Source organism: Ischnura elegans, chromosome X, assembly GCF_921293095.1.
Source record: "Ischnura elegans chromosome X, ioIscEleg1.1, whole genome shotgun sequence".
Taxonomy (NCBI): Eukaryota; Metazoa; Arthropoda; class Insecta; order Odonata; family Coenagrionidae; genus Ischnura; species Ischnura elegans.
The window spans coordinates 36,946,628-36,964,351 of record NC_060259.1 but is presented as its reverse complement, the minus strand read 5'-3'; the positions used below and the strand labels follow the sequence as shown (position 1 = coordinate 36,964,351).

The 17,724-nt window shown below is 37.7% G+C and overlaps 1 non-coding gene across 1 annotated transcript; it reads left to right on the top strand.

The window, feature by feature from the left end:
- The first annotated feature begins 4,432 nt into the window (after nt 1–4,432).
- Trnaw-cca lies at nt 4,433–4,504 on the top strand. Its single transcript has one exon. It is a non-coding gene; the product is annotated as a tRNA-Trp (tRNA).
- The last annotated feature ends 13,220 nt before the right edge of the window (nt 4,505–17,724 follow it).

Below are 17,724 nucleotides of genomic sequence, written 5' to 3'. Positions count from 1 at the left end.
CCTTGAAAAATCCATATATTTAGTTCTCTGTCTCTCACTCTTAGGGCTTCGAAACATTTGTGTGCCTTTTTTGCAAAAAAATGCTCGGATCATTTCAATAAACAGATATATTGATCAATTAATTTCAAAATAGTTCCAATGATGAGAAACGAAAGTAAATTTGATATAAAGGCATCTATAGTCTTTCACGAAAAGTAATAGAGTGGTAATTAATCTTACTTTGTCTTTGAATTCATGTGGTATGGCTGCAGGGTTAACGTTTTTTAAGAAAGGTTCATCTTTCAAACTTAAAGACTAAATTAAAATTGCAGATAATTCCGCATAGGGGCTACATTATATTAACGTTCTCACAGCAGAAACGGTTCGTCAATGTCGTCACAAAAACACAAAATATTTCAAATGCGTTGAAAACTTTCTAGATTATTATTTAATTGTATTTAAACGAGAAGAAATTCTACTTAACTTCAAATTTTTAGCCAAGATATTAAAATTTGTATAAAAATTGTTACAGCTGATCTAATATAATTTTTGATCCCTTGTTTTGAGAACGACTTTCTTGGCGTTGGTTTTCCTTTTTTAGCATTTTCTCTTTCAATATTGTGCACATGTACCGCTGTACGGAAAAATGTCCGCGGCCACATCAAATGTCGATGCTATCCTTTCTGGGAAGGACCTGTCAAATATAAACTGATTAATATTAAGGTTATATGAATACATTTGTACTCTAAATTAAGATTAGCTAATATAAAAATATTGTATTGTTTCATCAAAGCTGAAGTAATTACTAGCACTACAGTCAAAGGACATATCTGACATCTTCCGACAAGTGCGTTTATATCTATCGTCCAATTAATGACTTCACTGTGCAAAATTTGTTTTTAGCTTGTCACATTAGATATTATGTAAATGTTATACAGCATGCTCTAACATATGTTTCCTCAATTTTGTGTGGATGGGTTGTTTATACCAAAGAGTTTTCGATTATACCATATTTGGCCATTTTAAATGGCTAAATATACCGTTATTTATTCAAATAAATACCTTCTTACAAATGTTTTGGTATTCGTTTAGTCGAAAAATATCGTATTTTATTTACATAAATGCACAGAAGGTGTCAAAAGTAAACATGAATTTTTCTCTCCTTCATCGATACACTTACTTGCCATATGCCTAAATCAACCACGCCACGGAGCCGTAACCAACTTCTTATTAATTGAAGTAACCATTATTGTAGTTATCATGGCGATAAAATCAGGGAAATATGTAAAAATTAGATTCAAAGGAACTGTGCTACACATTTCTCAAGAAAACTTAGAAATTTTAAGGGTTTGCTTCAAAATGATGCAGATATGATGCATACTCTGAGAATATGATCAAGTTATCCAAAAGGTAGAGGCATTCACGTTGCCAATACTATAAGCGAATATTTACTAAGTTTTCCCTTTTTGTTTCCAGCATAATTTTTATTATTGAATTACCATGACTTAATAAAATTAAATAATTAATAGTAAACTCAAATTGAAAAAATTACCATACAGCATAACAGATTCCAATGTGAAATGGAAGGCAATATTTATTTCCGGGGTGGAAATAAATATTGCCTTCCATTTCACAAAAATGAGGACAATAACGAAAATTTCGAAAAATAGGCAGAGGGTTCTCTCTCAACCTCTCTAGTAGCTGCCGATGAAAATGCACGTAACCATCTATGAAGCAGTATGGCCCAATGTCCAGTGGTGTAGCGAGGGGGGTCCGGACCCCCTCCCCCTCAGAAATAGAAAAACACAATTACTATATTCATCGTGAAAGACAAAAAATATTGAAAAATCATGAATTTACAAAATATTTCTTTGAAAAATTAAGTTTATTCAATTGTGAAAAGTGTTGAAATTAGTTTAAAACCCTCTGCTTAGTACCGTGTTTTTCAAAAAAATTTCCCCAGATCTCCCAGGTTTTGGAATACCCCCTCCCCTGCCGTACCATAAAAGCCATATTCAAGGTCATAGCTTGAAAAAGACACCATTCCCAGGAAGAAATGGAAAGAGAGGGAAGCGTTCCTTCATTCAGGCAATTGTCGCATAGGTTGGTGAACTAACCGATTTCGCCCCATCGAGTTCGCGGCGGAAACGTGCGAAAATGGGCTGGTAGCGGCGGTGTAGCTTGCCCGCGCCCCCGTCTAGTTTGATTCCCAGCCAATAAGCGACCGCGGAGCATTTCAACAGCGCTCGGCACGAAATTTACGAATTTTGCCATTGAAAAGGCAAATTTGCGGTTTAAATATCATAAAAGTCCAGTCATCGCGCCTATGTTGCATTTATTCACGTGCATCGCATCTATATCGCATTTATCGCAAATACGATTTTCACGTATCTCTGGTCATTAGTATAACGGGTTCATAAAAGGGGAGCAGGGTGACTCCACTCCCCCGGAAATGAGGGAAATAAAGAGTCCTGATCTGTCGACAGGCATGAGTGTCACCAGTCACCAAGGTTATGCTCTGAACCAGGGGACCGCATAGAAGAGGCCCAAATCCATTCCAAAGTAGGCTGATTTCTGTTGCCACTTCGGTCGCATTTTAATCGGTATTCAAAAATATCCACGGCGCGGTGATGAAAGCAATGCGATCCACTTTTTTCAATATTTTGTATTACAATGTTTGTAATTGCGAGGAATAGCATTGAAAAGGTATGAATTTGATAGATCACATCATTGTGTACAGATATAAATTTCGGTTAACACCCTCTAGTCATACCTTATTTACCCGATAAACTCGGGTCAATTTGTCCGTCAGCGACGCGAGTGGCAAGTTCGTAAAGCCATTTAAATGCGCGGTGGGTGACAACAAATTTAGAGGCCCACATGTGGATACTCTTTTAAGGCCGTTTTACATGGGGCACGGAATTGCGTAGGTTAGAGCTGCATTTATTTCTAAAATGGCGTGGTATTGCGCGAATGCATGAACGAAATTAGAACAGGGGCTATTTTGCCGTTTCGCAACCACGCATGCTCGCATGTGTTCTAGCAATTCACCGCTTTACACGACGCAATTCCGATTGCGCCTTCGCAAGTACGTCAGATTGCGCAATTCCGTGTACCGTGCAAAACGGCCTTTACAGTATGCATCGCTATCGAGTGCCTCCGTGGCGCAACGATAGCGCGACCTATTCCAGAACACAAAGTTGCGTGTTCGAATCACGTCGCTTTGGGGTCATTTCTGTTTCGTATGAAGATTTGTGGGTAAAAAAGATAGACATAAATGGAAATTTTTGGCATGAGAGCTCTAGGACTACCTCTCCCGGCTCTGAAAAAGTAAACCAACCGCTCAGAAGTGGCTGTACAGAAGCTGACAACCGAGCAGTATTAAATGCACCTAGCTTAAGCCAAATGCTGCTATTAAGATAGAATATTATGATAGAAATTTGAAAAATTAAGTAAAGAAAATCAAACATATTTAGATAATACCTACACATGTTTAAAACACATATTTTCTGAAATTCTGATATCTTCATATCTAGAGTGTGAAATTCAGAGAAATTAAATTCCAATCAAACTAAATACCACGCAGTTAAACTGACCACTGCAAATCATGCAATTCTCTCGTCGGATTCAGGCAAGTGACGATCGTCATTGAGACGGAAGTGTTCAAGGAAGATGGTTAACCCCAATTGGAATGAGTGGCTAATCACGCGATCTCAGATATTTTACAGTAGAGTCATGCCCATATGATAAGTAGCTAAAATTACTATTTCATACCCATAGTCTTCACATCGCCGTCGCGACTTTAGACACCATTTGTTAAAACAGAGCTCGCTAGCAATTAGACTCATCATTGAAAAAATTAATTACCCTGGCGGTTTGGAAGTTAACTGCTGCTTTCTAGTATCTATACCTTCAACCTGAGCTTTCGATACTACATTGGCACGCCAAACATAATTCTAGTGTGACCCCGCAATGTCAACGCGTTAACTGATGCGGAGGTTTTGGGATCACCTATTTGGTGGCAAGAACCAAGACATTCGTAGCAGGCTCTCAGTCAAGTTTAAGTATGATATCAACGACCTATTGCGAGTTAAAACTTGTGTCTAACATTTACTCAGGGATGTGACATCCAGTGAATACTGTCTCCCAGAAATATAGCCGCAACACAGCTACGGGGAGCCATCGTTTCCATCCTACTGAACATTTCCTAAGGATACATAATCCGAAAGCGGATTAAATGGGAGGAAAATGCCAGTGGAGGGATTATGATAAATAGCTATCGTCATAAACAATAAAAAACTGTTGATAACATGTGCTGCTTCAGTAAATACGCTGTGTCCAATGAAAATGTTTTATGCTTAGTAGTAGGTCTCTCGTATCTCGGAATTACTCATAGAGGTGATTCATGTAAACAGAAGAGTTTGGATTGAAATTTTGGCAAATATCGCCATTGGACTCCGTGGCGGAATGGTAGCGCGTCTGACTCCAGATCAGAAGGCTGCGTGTTCGATTCACGTCGGGATCATTACTCGTTTTGTTTAAATTTGTCTGGGTTCATCCCAGTCAGCACAAAATATATTTTATCCCATTATTACCCAAATTTTACACGGGTAAAATTGTGGTAAAAGATGGGTAACCTGCATGGTAACGGGTAAAATATCTGTAAATTTAAGTGATAAAATTCGGGTAATGTCATGGTAAAACACGGGTAAAATTCGTACTTTTTCCGGGTAAAACTTCCCGATGCGACATCAGAGCCATCTGTGGAGCTTCAAAGTAAACATGACCCTCTATCGGGTCTATTGTGAACTAACAGTACCTAATTTCAATACGCCAAAGGCATTCATATGAACGATAAATGAACGTAATCGGCATTGATATTGAAAAATAACTGTTTATTGAATGACGAAAAGTAACTAAATATACAAACACGACATATATTAGGAAATAACCACTTGGTGAAAGAGAAATAATAACAAAAATAAAACCCACATTCATGAGGACATACGTACTCGAAGAAAGAGAGATGACTGAAATAAATAACAGTTGTGTTTTAAGAGGAATTGCCAATTTGATTTCTTTATAATATAGAAACAATGTTAAACTTGGAACTAATTTCCTTCCGTTACGCACTTGGTGACAACAGCTTCCACGCCGAATTCCTAATGGCAGGCTTACGAGGAAACAATTCACCCAAACGAGAATCCTAAAAACTGCTTTTCCAAAGTTTTTCACCTGAAATTTTCAATGAAATCACCGTAAATAAAGAGCTCTATACTTTAGCAGAGGTTGAGGGAACCAAATTTCAGTACTGAAATTTGGTTCCCTCAACCTCTGCATATATTGGTTATTAAAAAGTATATTGCCTCACCATGGCGTCACAACAAAAAGTGATGCAACTCTCTGGTTAAATTTTCCATTGAATTATGTTCAACTATTTTCAGCATTGTATCAGGCAACTTAGTTTAGTTTACTTCATGCTCCAGTAATAGATAGAAATTATAATTACCAGGCACGTTACTTCGGCACTTGTAGTCGCGTTCATGTTCCTTCTTCATTGTTTACTTGTTCACACGTACGTTACAGTCCACTAGTCGCAAATCGCAGTTGAGGATCCAAAATAGCCAACTGTCAAGATTTGAACTCGACCTTTTATAAAACTTTAACGAAAATAATTATCCGATGAAAATTAGAAAATTAGATTTTTTACGAAAATAATCAGGTAATTTTTAAGTAATTGAATTTTTGCTAATGACCATAGCCTTTCATCGATAGCGTGTAGGTATATAAAGTAAAACTATTTGCGAAAATAAATCGAAAATAGTTTGAAAAATATCACTTACATGGTCGCTGTGGTTATATTGAACTTTACTTTTCTTCTTTAAACTTTTCTCAACCTCATACAATGAAATAAATTACTCACTTTATATTTTTTACACTTCGCTGTTGGCAATTCTGCACGCGAGTAATAACATGGTAAAGAAGGGGTAAAGCTTACTGGGGTAAATTTGCCCCAAATTACCAGAAAATTTTCCGTCTAAATTATCTTTTGTGCTGAATGGGATATTGGTCACTTTTGACCCAATTATTTTGCGGCTAATTCGGTGTGCTGTTCTACAGCTTTCACATGCCTGCCTCCATGCGATAACAAATTCGAGGTTTTTTGATGCATGATGTTTTTTGCGTTTAACTTAGGACAAATTGACAATACCAGCAGAGGATAGAGTAACAAGAAAACCAAGCTCGTTTCTTATGATTTCCATGTATTACTCCTCGGGAATATATACATGAAGCAATTTTGTGGGAATGTGCCACCTTTCAAGTTCCCCTTATTACACAAGCCAACAAATGTAATTTTCATGAGGATAAAATAAAATGGTTAACTTCCACACACTTTTTTATTAACAAACTACCGACCCGGTTTCCATACCCTTGATAATGACACCACGTGTCGAAACCGGGTCGGTAGTTTGTTAATAAAAAAAGTGTGTGGAAGTTAACCATTTTATTTTATCCTCATGAATATAAAACATTTCCACTATATATCGCCGGACACTGTGAATTTTGTTATAAATGTAATTTTGATTTGCATGGGTCACTTACATAAATTTTGCACCTAATTCGGGCATAAATCTATGAATTAATATCACGTGCATTCAAATTCATCATCTTCCAGTAATATCACATCATGATATTAATGAGTCACCAACGCACCAGTACGTAAAGTTCACCACGGCTGGGCACCTCATTCGACGATTCATAGGATTTCTCCGAAATATCATTGCCACCGCCAGGATTTGAACTTGGGCCGCCCAGAAGAAAGACACTACGTTTGCGCCAACCTCGCACCACCTAGTTTTTATCCCCGATTTTAGTAATTTTGGATATATATATATATATCTGTGTAAAACAGTGTCTATAATATGCCTCTAGTTCCAATATTTACCATTCATCACAAAATATCATAGTTTAAGCTCCGAAATGCACAACAATAAAGCCCGTTCCACATGCATGCGGACATTCGCGCGCGGAGCGCGGAGAGCGGTAACCGCTGTTCACATAGGTGCGGACGAAATCCGCCCGCGTCCGGCACAATGTCAGCTGTGTGCAGCCTGCCAGGGTACAAGAACGTCATCCTGCCAAGTGGAATTCAAGAAATTGCTGTATACCAGGTTAGAGAAAACGGAAGAAAAGTGTCAGTCAACGGAGGTTTTAGGTTCACCCTATTTCGTCACAAATAAATCAAAAGACAGTTTTTAAACCAGCTTGTATATATAGTGTCGGCATGGTAGAAGAAAATTATTCTTTTTGATAAGCTGCTGTATAAGGGACATGCGCAACTGAGTCTCCCAAGGTTGGTCGTCGTTGTTTCGCAGCAGAATGCTTGGACATTTTTAGGTTTTACGCCTTCAGTATCTGATACACGGCAACGGCTAGATTTAAAAAACCAGTGCGTGATTGTGAAATTGCAAACCCAAGTAGATGCTTAGCTCCCGGACTGGTGACTATGACTACCTACTTCCTTTACCTTGAGAATAGGGTGGTTTCCCATTATTTTTTTATTACCTAAATCGAAAGATTATTACTCCTGGAGTACGTATTTCACGCTTTTAGATTTTTAAATGACGATATCTATTTTTCGCGATTAAACGAAAAGTGAAAATTTTCAAGGGCGCGAAAACGCGACGCGTAAGTAGGAATGATGGGAAAAAGTCCGTGCGACGCATTTCTGGTTCCCCCTCCCGCCTTATGAAGTGACCTTGATCGAGGCTCTGAGCGCTGATAGGACGCAGGATGCTAGCGGGTAGCTGAGTACCTTGCTGGCTTGCTTGGCTTAAAAAAGGTTTATTAATACCTTATCAAACTAAAAAAACTTTCCGACCTTAGCCAGTTTTAATAGGTGATTATTAAGACATGTTTCCCTGAGCTCTGTGCCTCATGCATGCATTGGTAACCTCAGACGATGTATAACTCCTATTCTCTTGTGTAGAGACTAGGTCCCTGTGACGTCACGTGGAGTGGCATCGCATGGGCGCCAATCTGGCTTTTTTCAAATGAGGATATAATTTGACCCTTGCCATTCGTCTAAACCGTTATTTCAAAAACCAAATAATTTGGTCATTATGAATACATTAATGGTGGGTAACGAATGGCAATCAATGCCTTTCGTTTTCTTTGATGAAGGAAACTACCCTATTGAGCAAAAATGCGTGCGTCAGCTGAAATATAAGATTATATAGTTGAATAAAAAAGTTACCATAACTTACATTTAGTAAAAACTATCTTATTAGGGATAAACTTATTTGAAATTGATGAAAATTGGGCCAACATAGCCCACGTTTACGGTACTGCAATTAAAATACATTTTCTTGAAATGAAGTACTCTGAAAATACATTGGTTGAATTTTAATAGTTCCATTATACTTTAAGTTCATTTTTCATTCATTTTCACCATATTTGTGCCAACGCAAAGTGGGCTGAAATCTAAATACGCTGGCCAAAAATGATTTTTATCGATTTTAGAATTAGAAAAAACGATTATATGTACAAATAATAGAATGATCAGTGACCAAATTATTGTAATGGTTTTATTTCTAAGTATTATTATTTAAGCAGGAGACGTCTGTAAATTTCATATATGAATTGATGTCAAAATATTTTTCCATGGTGTGAAAAAATCGACTGAAGGTTTTTTTGCCACTGTTGCGTTACTTTTAAAAATGCCTAAGTTTTAATCATTGCATAGTAATAAAGAAAATTTTAAGAATCCGCTGAAGTGAAAGCTTTAATTTTAATGATAAGGTTTAATACTTTTAATCGAGCAATTAAAATGTCCTATTTTCACGTGTTTTTAACATAGTGCAGAGGAAATATTTATGTTTGTCACTTTGCATCACAAGTGTTTTGCACCGCATTATAAAACAAAGTGTCAACTTTAGTTCTCAAATTATAAATCATCCCCACCTTGCAACCCCGCTTCTCCTATCAAGTTATGTGCGTGAATGTCCAACTGCCCGACGCAGTGGTTAGACGCTAACGTTTGTTCAGACCTAGGTTTAGTCCAGGATAATTCTAGAAAAGTGGAAAGAAATTAAAGTTTTCTACACTTGCAAACATTTAAAATTCCATATTCGTCTTATTGTTCCAGTTTTTGAATAATCACATAACGATTTCCATCCAAATACCGCTTATTGTTTTATTGCCTCGGTCTACGAAGGGTTTTTTTTTGCACTTTTGAGGATCGTTTCTCTTCAACATCCGCGCAAGCGATTTATACGAAGTAACTCGCATGGGGTTTGCCATAAATTCTTCTTTCCAATTGGTGGAAAAATATTCTCTTTCACCTTTTTCCGAAAATTTTTCTCAGTTTTTCCTCATGAGTGCGAAAAGATCGCAGCGCTTGTGCCAAGGAAGCGAAGAACCTGGGTTTATTTTGCCTAGATCGTAATATTTCAGCCTTGAGGGCAAACTACCACTACTGATAGTGAAGGATATGTCGGAATGATAAAAGGATACGTATTCTAAGTAAAGTATCTCAGTTAATGAGTGTGTATTATCCAGGGAATGTTATTACAATTTCGATTTCCATGTCCTGTGAATTAGACTACTGATATTTCACATGAGAAAAAAATGGAGCGCATGAAAGTAAACCGCAAATAAATACACGACGTTATTTTTAATGGAAGTGGAAATTTGTTGTATTCAAAAACACAAATTGGCCTTTCAATACCTTTATCATACGTTAAACTTGGTTAAGTCGTAGAGAAGAAGGAAATTTTTAATAGCATCATGAACAAGTACTTTTTCTGTTGGTATTTTCCGAAATCGGAAGAATGCAAGAGAACTAGCGACAGGTTTGAAATAAAATGTCGATGTTGGTTAGAGAAGCATACATCCTTCCAAGAAGACTTGCATAAATCTCTTCTTGAGACTCCTGATATTGTTTAAGGTATTCGTATTGACTTAACCACATGCGAAAATTTTTGCGCTAGGCTAAAATGGGAGATCTTTTCCGAAGGCTCCTCCTTACTTCGGATCCTCTTCTATCAATAGATATGTATGTTGAAATGCTAAAAGATTTGTTTCAAAGGATATACGAAACTGATTTTTACTGTAGGAGCCAACTTGTGATGAGGAAAGTGACGGCTGGGAATCCAAAGAAAACTGGCAGTGGGCTGGTAAATTTATTCTTTATGTTTTACACATTTATGTTATTTTATCATGGCTCATAAATAATTTTATGCGGTATATTTTCGATTGCATTTTTTCCAATAAATTGTTCGCTAGGTAGATTTATTATGTGTGTTCTCTCAGAAAAAATGTTGGCACAAAGTTCAATTGTTAATCAACTCTATAATTAATAATGTTAAAAAATTATTTTATGCATTTCATATGATATTCTTTATTGAAATAATTGACCCACCGTTGGTCAAGTGACGTCTACCAGGCGCCAACACACTTTCTTTTCCTTACCCACATCGTGTTTTCAATGTTAGGAGGCAGTCTTTCCTTGAATCTTATTGTTTTAAGCTTCTGAATTAGTCACCAATTTAATTTTATGTGTCATCGCATTTCTGGAATTGATAAGAATGTTTCGTTGCTTTCGGCGTCCGATAGACGCCTCGCGATAACTTGAGGTACAATAAGTTTTATGCTAATACCTTCGCGAAATTCATTTTAAAGTTTTAAATGCGTTTAATAATTAGAACAAACATTATTAACAACTATTTAAAGCATTAATATTGGGATACGCGACGTTTTGCTACACATTTATGATTGTACTCAATATATCACACGAATGAAACTATTATTGCTGTAAAAAGTGTATTATTTATTTTATTAATGTGTGTATCCCCACCATTATAATGCATATATTTGATGTCCATTAGACCGGTCCTTATTTTTCAGAATTGAGAAAAGTTATGTTTTCCTAGTCTCAAAATGATCCAAATGAGGTTCATATTCACGTGTTAAAATTTGGTTACTCTAAAATAACGGCAACCCGTGCCCCATGGGCCCTAAGTACTGAGGACCTTCAATTGAGATTTTTGGGGCCGAAAAAGAGTTATTTCTATGTAAAACGTGAAAGTAAAGTTCTTTAGGGCCGCTTTTCTGTTTGTTTTGACCTATCTCTAAGCGTTTACGAGATATCGTCCGTCGTAATGCATTCCACCCCCAGGGTGCTACCCCGCACCGCGGCGCCGCGCCGTTGAGGTACGGCCCGCACCACTTACTAGAGACTTCCCCTCCACCCCCTCCCCTCCCTCGGCAATGAATTTGCTCCTGATGGCAAGATGTAGTCTTTGAACAAATGTGCTTACTTCAGAAAGAATTTAATTACCATGACAATACTTCCAATCAAAGTGATCAATTTACTTGTATTTCACTTTGTACATGAATTTCAGTACATATTAACCAAAAAAATACATTTTCGTGTTTCTCATCTTTCACTGACACCCCATATTTGGCATTTAAAGTGTATTTGCGGACGTTAGGTGTTGTGCTTCGATTAAAATTCACACTTATTGTTAGTAATTAATTTTGAAAGCTCTCTTCCTTCTAAGAGACTGACTTAAAATATTGAATTAGTTTCACCCCTCTCTCTGCACTATCATCTACCGCTTGAAGACTCCGAATAATTTGCAAATCGTTCTTGTAATCAGGATGTTCATACCATTCTTGTGTGGGAACCTCAAAGAATGCAGTTCATATTTCCAATGCATTAAATAGCTTTCTCGAATTAGTAGTGACAAAATTTGTTATAGATACCTAAGTCAGGTCTTAATTTTTATAGAATGCCTTCTTCGGTGGATCATATTTTCCCTTACATGTCCTCATACGGCGTATCACGTTTTCCTTATCATACCTAGGAAAGGATCCGTCAAAGAATGATAGGCCTACCAACTCCTCATTCAGGTACCACAAGTGGTTTGAAAACCTCTTTTGTACTCCTTTCTCTATGTCCAAGTTAGCACCTACGTGATTTTAGGATCTGAAAGTCACTGTTGGGAGATATGCAGCACAAGGAGCGGAGAACCACAACTTTTTTTTTCTTCTTGAGCATATTGAAATCTATTCCACCAATAACTGCATTTCGTGCTTCTATTTGATTGCATAAGAATTTTACTTCTTCATCCCACGCACATTTATTCGAGAGATTAACTGCGTGCGTTAAAAATTCAATGGCACCGCCCCTTGCAATGTCAAACGAATCATCAAGTTTTGTTAAGAAAGATTCTCTTCTCTAAATCTCTTCGGTAGATTCCACTCTCTCTTTACACCGTCGCATGTTCAGCCATTTGTTGTGTAATTTTCCTAACTTTTCAATCGCCTTATTTTCCGTAATAACAGGAATTCTCGTTTTGTTCCATGGATAAAACGCATTTCTTACTATTTTTCTCGCACTTAGTCTGATATATTTCAAACCCATAAGGTTATAGAAAAACACAGTACTTCTCTCAAGTAACTTTGAGTCAAATATTTCTTCACTTTCTTTTCCAACCAGTTCAATGTCTGAATTTAGTTTTGTTTTCATACTTTTTCTTGTTGGCCTATTCTTAAAATGAACGTCTCGTGTATTCATGATAAACTAGTTTTTTCACCACTTTTTCTCCTTAATTCCTAAAAAACTTAGCATTCTCTATCCTTTGCGCACTATGCATAAGAACTAACTATCTCTCCACATTGATATACGAATGTGAACTGACTGCCTCGTTTCTTCTTCCTTGAATATTTCTATCAACCGTTATGGCCCTGGAAGCCCTGCTCATTTCCTTCATTCCTTTATAATTCACAAACACAATTGTATCAAATACTTATAAAATTTTGTACATAAAGAGCAGTTTTGAAAAAAGCATGCGGTAATGGTGCGCGGTCGTATGATGGCAACAAACTAAGGTTTAATGGGTCGGCGCACACATAGGACGGCGTTGAAGGGTTAAGATTGACATTGTAGGGTTTAAAAACTTTAATCATGACACAAGAGGAACCTTTTTTCAATTCTGTACCACTAGCATGTAAATCTTGCCATCAGGAGCAAAGTCTTTGCCGAGGGAGGGGAGGGGATGGAGGGGAAGTCTCTAGTAAGTGGTGCGGGCCGTACCTCAACGGCGCGGCGCCGCGGTGCGGGGTAGCGCCCTGGGGGTGGAATGCATTACGACGGACGATATCTCGTAAACGCTTAGAGATAGGTCAAAACAAACAGAAAATCGGTTCTAAAGGGCTTTACTTTCACGTTTTACATAGAAATAGCTCTTTTTCGGCCCCAAAAATCTCAATTGAAGGTCCTCAGTACTTAGGGCCCATGGGGCACGGGTTGCCGTTATTTTAGAGTAACCAAATTTTAACACGTGAATATGAACCTCATTTGGATCATTTTGAGACTAGGAAAACATAACTTTTCTCAATTCTGAAAAATAAGGGCCGGCCTAATGTCCATGCTTGAAACTAGATATAATATGAATGATTTTTTTCAATTAAAAGTTATTTCTACTGACATGTATTTTCTTTAACCATCACTAAATGGCGTCTGTGAGACGGCGCGCGTCAAATTGAATTCCAAAATGTGACGCAACTGACGGAGGGTTAAATTTAATGTTCAACTACTTACTTTTTTATTGCTAACTATTATTTTCAATGAAATGTTCCATATCTACTGAGTCGTTCCTAATAGTCGATTTTTGGATTTTTTAACTATCTGCGAATTTGTTTAAAAAAACTACCGTGGTCATTTTTTCGGCAAAGTGTCATTAGATTCATATTACATAGCCTAAATATTAATAGTTGAAAATATTTCATGAATATACTTATAAAATATGGAAGATTTTTTGGCCAAATTTTTTGCGATTTCAGCCCACTGTGCAACGTCTTATCTCCGCCACTGACAAGCTATTTGTAGGGTAAATATAGAGAATCTACAAGCGTAAAACAACGCAAGACTGGCATTTAGGATATTAGTTTACATTTTAATAATTTTTTGCTAGCTAGTCAATACTTGTGTGCGTAATTAAAATCTTATGCAAAATAAGTGTAATAATTTGAACTAATGAAATTATCGAAAACTTTATGATTCAGTCCATTTCTTCGCCTGCCGCACTTTTAACTCAAGGCGGTTCAGCCGAAATGTCGTCTCACTGTGCCAACAAATTTGCTCTAGACACAAGTATTAAGAAGTTCATAAATAAACGTGAAGACATGATAGTATGAAATTAAAATAATTGTACTGAAATCATAGAGTGGGCATAACTTTTCAGACCGATGAGTCTCTGTGCTATTTCATTTATGCTTCAGGCTCCTTTCCTTATTATGGTGAATAAAAAAGTAACATCACAGAGAAATTTTTAAGCAATGATTATTTAAAATTTTTTTACAGTATTTCACACATACGTGCACCTTGGAATTTTACAAAAATATTTTTATGCACCACGTTAAGGAGTGAATGTTTTTCGATTTTGCGGTTCATTACCTTTCGTTTGATGCAAAATACTTTAAAATTAGTGGGACAATAATAGAAATATTAAACTTTCCAGAAATGTTGCTTTGACGCATACTCATCATCTTTGTCGTTGTTTCATCCATCTTGTTTTACGAATGCAAAACCAAACACATGTGGCATGTAGTGGCAGAACCGTGAACTACAAGGCACAAAGAAGTGCAGCGAAGGATTTAAACGACAATAATTAACACTTGAAGAATTATTAAAATAAAAACATGGCGGTGCACGCATGTGTGCCTTGAGTCTGAAGAGGATTAATGCATAGCAGCTTAGGCCCGTTGCCTTGCTTTGTTAAGTCGGCATTATTTTACCCCCACAACTAAACAGTCAAATGGGTTGGCAGATGCCGCAATATTTTTTTATGAGTAATGAATATGGATTCTTCGAACAAAATCTTTGGAGTATAAATTTTGCGGAAGCAGAATTATCATTTATCGACAAATTAGGCCCGTTTTACATGGACGAGGACGGACTAAGCGAGCCGATAAGGTTCCATTGAGTAAATGGAAGCTTACTCACGAGTGCGGACCGTCCGCACGCGGAGGAGGCATCTGCGTGCCCCGTGGATCATCCGCGCGCGTACGGGACGCAGAGACAGGATTGTGCTTACACATGAACGCGGACGGCTGATGCGGACCAAGCAGATTTGTCTGAAGAATTAGAGCGAGCTTGGAAATAACAGTGCGACTGCGTCTTTCCGATATCGATAGTGAAAAGGAGTGGACATACGAAAATAATTGAAAACATCATATTAATCATCACGAACCTAAGCAACTATGGTCACGAAAGCGGCTTTTTATTTTTTTTGACGAAATAGGGTGAACCCAAAACCTCCGTTGGCGGGCACTTTTCTTCCGTATTCTCTAACCTGGTATACAGCAATTTCTTGAATTGCACTTGGAAGTGTGATGTTCTTGTAACCTGGCAAGCTGCACACAGCTGACATTGTGCCGGACGCGGGCGGACTTCGTCCGCACCTATGTGAACAGCGGTTACCGCTCTCCGCGCCCCGCGCCCGTATGTCCGCGTGCATGTGGAACGGGCTTTATTGTTGTGCATTTCGGAGCTTAAAACATGACATTTTGGTGATGAATGGTAAATATTGGGGCAGGCGGCGTATTGGAGACATTGTTTCACAATGGTATAAATCAAAATTACTAAAATCGGGGATAAAAACTAGGCGATGGTGGCCATATCAATGGAGGTGCGGGGTTGGCGCAAACGTAGTGTATAAGTGAAGATTTCTCGGGATCGCCACCGAGTCAGGGACTCCATAGCTGCCGACGTTTCGATGACCGAGTCGGACATCGAAACGTCGGCGGTTATGGAGTTCCTGACCCGGTGGCGATCCGGAGAACTCTTCACCAAAACTATTCGCCGGGAAAGCACGAAATCTTTCTTCGTAGTGTGTTAGTCTTTCTTCTGGGTGGCCCAAGTTCAAATCTTGGCGGTGGATGAGACTTTTTCGGAGAAATCCTACCGTCGGATGAGATGCTACGCCGTAGTGGACTTCGCGTACAGGTGCGTTGGTGCCTCATTAATATCATGATGTTATATTACTGGAAGATGACGTAACAACGTGATTTTAATTCAAAGATTTATGCCCGAATTAGGTGCAAAATTTATTTAAGTGACCCATGCAAATCAAAATTACATTTGTTGGCTTGTGTAATAAGGGGAACTTGAAAGGTGGCACATTCCCACATAATTGCTTCATGTAGGGGAGAGTGGGGCAAAACCGACCTGCTAAGCTTTTTCATGAGAAATTTGGCTTTCTGGTACAAATATTTACACAAAATTAGCGTAATTGCAATGTTTACTATTTAAAGAAATAAAATACTAATGCATTATTCTTTACTGATACAGGTTAAATTTATATGAATTTTTTTTCCAATACTGACAAAATGACGGTTTTGCCCCACAAGAGGGGCAAAACCGACACCCATATGTTTTACATTAAAAAAAGTTTATAATGCTATTTTTGGGAATTTATATCACAAAACTCACTGTTTTTACAATGTACAGCAACATTTATTAATGAAAAATAAGAAATTAACACTTTTTGAGTTTAGATTTACATTTTAGGAACAAAAGTCACATATGAAATTGTCATCTTCTTCTTCACAATTAGCGCATGCCTAATGAGCCCATCCTTTACAGTTCAAACACTGGTTGGTTTTCATTTTCTTCGACTTCACTTTGTATATTTGCGGGTCTGTGGATTGGAAAGCAAGCTTTCTTTTAGGATTTTTATTCTTATCATTCTTCGCCACTGTTCCTTTGTTCTTAGCTTTCATTCTTTCTTTTTTAATATTCTTTTCCTCCTTTTTTTCTCGTCTTCCTCCAGTTCTACTTTATAAGGTGACGATATAAGTATGGCTGCCTTTCCAGGTTTTCTTCCTCCTTTCTTTTTAACTCTTTCCTTTTCTTATGGAGGTGGCATGAGTAGTTTGGGTGAAATGTAATATCGCAGTTTAAAAACTCAATTTAATGCGGGCAAAGCCGCAACGGGTACAGCTAGTACTTAATAAATTGGGTTCTATTATTTTATTAGGTATAGTGAAGCACAGATGATAAGTTGAAATATCGTGGGGCAAAACCGACCCCGGTCGGTTCAGCCCCACTTTCTGTAGACGGTTTTGCCCCTAGGTACACAGTAAAACAAATATGACAATTTGAGGTTATCCAAAATCATTAGCTAAGCTACTCGTACGTTAAAATATAAGTAAACACAGTATATAAGCACATGTACTCACCTTCGGTAAACCAGATTGTGGTTACACTTCTCAAATCAAATTAATATGACATTAAAGTTGTAAAATAAACTGGTTAAAACTTCAGAACTCTACATAACCCCAACATCGTCAAGCATGCCAACGAAACCAAGCTCGATCTGCTCGAAATGGCGGCCTCTTCAACTAGTTCATAGTTTTGCCGCTGGAAATCATCACCTACTAGGAAATATTTAAGGGGTCGGTTTGACCCGCCTGGTCGGTTTTGCCCCACTCTCCCCTATATATTCCAGAGGAGTAATACATGGAAATCATAGGAAACGAGCTTGGTTTTCATGTTACTCTATCGTCTGCTGATATTGTCAATTTGTCCTAAGTTTAACGCAAAAAAACCTCGAATTTGTTATCCCATGGAGGCAGGCATGTGAAAGCTGTAGAACAGCACACCGAATTAACCGCAAAATAATTTGGTCAAAAGTGACCAATATGAACCCAGACAAATTTAAACAAAACGAGTAA